We start from the raw sequence: 4,180 nt of genomic DNA on the forward strand, positions 1-4,180 counted from the left end.
ACATCACTGGACCCATGCATAATAATGGCTAAGTGTGTATACAAAATAGGAACATATATATATATATATATATATATATATATATATATATATATATATTACACATCATTGGACCCATAACATACGTTTCCTCAGTGCTGTCGTTTTCATTTTTGAGTCAGCTTCTTTCCCTTCTTGTTCGTCAAAGAATAATTGAGCCCCTCATTGTGACTTTGCCTTTTCCATGGAGTACGATTTTTCTTAGGTAATGTAGTATTGATTCTTCTTTTGACGTATACTTCGTCATCATCGTCATCTTCCCTCATTGGGTTGCCGTACTAATCATAGTCTTCCTCGTTGGTGACTCCATCCATTCCAATGATGTTCCTTTTGCCTCTCCTCACGACAACACGGCTGGGATTGCGCGGGTCAGTTATGAAGAAGCATTGTGTCACGTGCTTAGCGTGTACCCATGGCTCGTTTTTTGCGATAGCGTTCACGGTAGTGCTCTTGGCGTCGGGTATAGTCATGGTAGTGAACATCCGGCTTTCTCTTTCGACATTCTTAGCCCATCTGACACGGAACATCGTCGTGTTGTGCAGTCCAGACTAGTCAAGCTCCCAGATCTCCTCGACCCTTCCATAAAATCGTTCAGTTGTGCCGTTGTCGCTGCCGGTCATGCATTCCATCGTCACCCCTGAGTTCTGATCATCACTGTCCATATCTTTTGCCTCTGTGTAGAACGTGTATCCGTTGATATCATATGCCTGATAGGTTACGAGGTTGGGCGAGGGGCCATGTGCTAAGGCGTATATGAGCAATCCGTCCTTAGAGCCCTCCTCCGGGGGATTAGCAATAATATGCTCTTTGAACCAATGCAGGAAAGTGGAGTTGTGCTCTCTAGTAACTTCGATGTCCGTCCTGCATACCCCCCAGTCACGATACTTCTTTGCGAAAATTTCTTTGTGCAGTGCCACGAAAGGATCTACCTCATCTAGGTGTTGTAGCACTACCAAGTTTGCTCTGTCAAAGTCGCTACGTCGATCTGAGTATGCCACATGCAGTTCCCTGCGACCGTTGCAGTGACCATCTCCTTCGAGCCTCCCATCGTGCTTGTTAACGGGCAAACCAACACTAACACCAGGCGGCTGGTCTGCGCCATATAGAAAATTCTCACAGAAAGAGATGCACTCTTGTGCCAAATAGCCCTGGATGATGCTTCCATCCGGACGGGACATGTTACGAACGAATCCTTTGATGATCCCATTCATCCTCTCAAACGGCATCATGTTGTGCAGGAATGACGGCCCCAGGTCTATTATGTCATCCACAATATGGACACACAGATGCACCATCACGTCAAAGAACGCGGGAAAGAAGTAGATCTCAAGCTCATTCAGTATCACAATGATCTCTTCCTGTAGCCTTTGGAGCTGCTTCACACTGATCGACTTTCGAGAGATGACGTCGAAAAAGTTGCAGAGACCAATAAGTGTGTCACGAACGTGCTTGTCCATTATCCCTCTAAGGGCAACAGGTAGTATCTGCGTCATCATCACATGACAGTCATGAGACTTCATCCCGCTGAACCTTTTCTTGTCCGTGTCTAGATATCTGCTTATCTTGCCACAGTAACTGGAACTAACTTTGACTCTGGTAAGGCACTTAAAGAATTGATTGATCTCAGCCTGACTTAAGGTGAAGCAAGAAGGGGGGCAATAATCCTCTTTCTTTATTTTCTTGCCCTTCTTCTCCCGTGCCTCTGTCTCCGTCTCTGTCTCGTCTGACATTTTACGGGCCAGCATGTGCAGATCTTCCTTGATTTTCAAATCTTGCAAGTCTTTTCTTGCTTTCGGCCCATCCTTGGTCTTATCCGGCATGTTCATCAGTGTTGCGAGCAAGCTCTCAAGGACATTCTTACAGATATGCATTTTATCAAGGCAATTAGGTGTATCGAGTTTGTGCCAGTACTCCAAGTCCTAGAACACAGACCTCGTGTTCCATACCTTCAGCAGCGGCTCCGGCGCCTTTCTCATCGTCTTTCCCGGCGCGGGGCACTCCTTCCGGTTTTTCAATAGCTCATCGATTTCGGCACCGCTCCGCTCACATGGAGGTCCTCGATGCTCAGCGTGACCATTGAATATATCTCCATGGTTTCTCCACGGGTCGTCCCGTTCAAGCCATCTTCGATGCCCCATGTACACGATTTTCCCATACCCGCCATCTTTCCTTGACGTTAGCTGCTGAGACGTCGTATCATCCATGCACCACGTGCATCCGCAATATCCATGGCACACTTGGCCTGCCACATATCCATAACCGAGATAGTCCTGCACTGTCGTGATCAGCGCGGCTCTCATGTTGAAATACTCACCTTTGCTGGCGTCCCATGTCTTGGCCGGTGTTTTCCATAAAGTGTCTAACTCCTCTTGAAGTAGCCCCAGATACAAATTAATATTATTTCCTGGTTGTTTCAGCCCTTGAATAAGCATGCTCATGTGAATGTACTTTGATTTCATGCACAACTAGGGGGGAGGTTGTACATCCATACAAACACGGGCCATGTGCTATGGTTGGTGTTCTGGTTGCCAAACGGATTCATGCCATCGGTACACGCGCCGAGCACGATGTTCCTTGCATCACATTCAAAATACCGATAGAAGTTGTTCAACGCTCTCCATTGGCTTCCATCCTTCACGTGTCTCAGCTTCGGATCATCTCCATCGTCAGGCTTCTTCCTCTCCGTGTGCCAGCGCATTAGCTTTGCTTCCTTGGGATCTACAAAATACCTCTGGAGATGGGGAGTGATCGGTAAGTACCATACAACTTTCTGGGGACATTTCTTCCCGGCCTTCTTGTATCGAGAAGCATTGCACACCGGACAACTTGTTTTTTCCGCGTGCTCCTTCTGATAAATTATGCAATCGTTGATGCATGCATGGTATCTAACGTGTGGCAGATCAAGAGGGCACACGATCTTCTTGGCCTCATCAACACTAGTAGGACATAGATTACCCGCGGGGAGAACATCCTTTAGATACTTGAGATGCTGATCGAGGCTAGTGTCGGTCCATTTGTTTTTAGCCTTCGTCTTCAGGAGTTGGAGCGTGAAACTCAAGCGGGTCACCTCAGGATTGCAACCATCATACAATGGAGTGTTCGAGTCTACCACCAGTTGCTCCAGCTTAGCCTCCTCTCTAGAAGCAGCTCTCTCAGTACTCGTCTCCTTGCGAAGCAATGCTTGAACATGAGGGTCCCGCACAATTGAACTTAGTACCGACGAACTCTGCTGCGTGGAGTCCATGTCGTTCTCTCCGCCGCCATGTCCGGCCCCTTCTCCTCCGCCATGTCTGGCCCCTTCTCCACCGCCATGTCCGGCCTCTTCCCCACCGCCATTATCGATCATCTCTTCGTCTTGCCCCGTGTCATCATTGCCTGCCCCACCGGCAGCCTCAACATTGTCATCCTCATCTTCAATTATCCACCAAGTATAGCCATCCATGAAACCGGTCATGAGCAGGTGCGCTTCGACACGGCCATCGTCATGGAGGTCGAGCCAAACTATTCCTTTGCATTTTCGACACGGACATAAAACCTATGTCCGGTTATTTTGTTTCATGTCCTGCACCGCCGACCGCAACCACCTGTCCACAAACGTTCCACTGACCATCGTCAACTCTGCACGATAATACTAAACAAATTGATTATAAAAATGCATGCATGCATCAAAGTCATAAAAATTTTTGGCATGACCTTCCCTAAAAATAGGACATATATGGATCTAGAGTTTGCCCGAAATTCACCGAAACGGAAATAAGTCGACATTTCGGCAAAACATAGGCAACTCAAAAGCACAATTTGGCAGCGTCAACTCATGCCACACACACAATTTCCACAAACATATCACACACACATAAACATATTTCCATTTTGCAAAAGCATGAAATTTTCATCACCTCTATCTCGATCGAGATCGATCACACGGTGGAGATGATGTTGTAGGGAGATCAAAAGTGCACAAAGCTCTTCTTGACAAAGATAGATCTAGTTAGGGGGCAAATAGGTCACTTAACTAAATCCTACATCTACCTAGCTACCTAATTTGGGAGGAGACAACTTCAACTAGTGCAGGGGGAAGGAAAAAGAGAAAGGAGATGCATTAATGGAGGTGGTGTAGTTATGTAGGAGTAATGAAGAGAGA

The sequence above is a fragment of the Triticum aestivum genome, chromosome 7B (genome assembly GCF_018294505.1).
Source record: "Triticum aestivum cultivar Chinese Spring chromosome 7B, IWGSC CS RefSeq v2.1, whole genome shotgun sequence".
Classification (NCBI taxonomy): Eukaryota; Viridiplantae; Streptophyta; class Magnoliopsida; order Poales; family Poaceae; genus Triticum; species Triticum aestivum.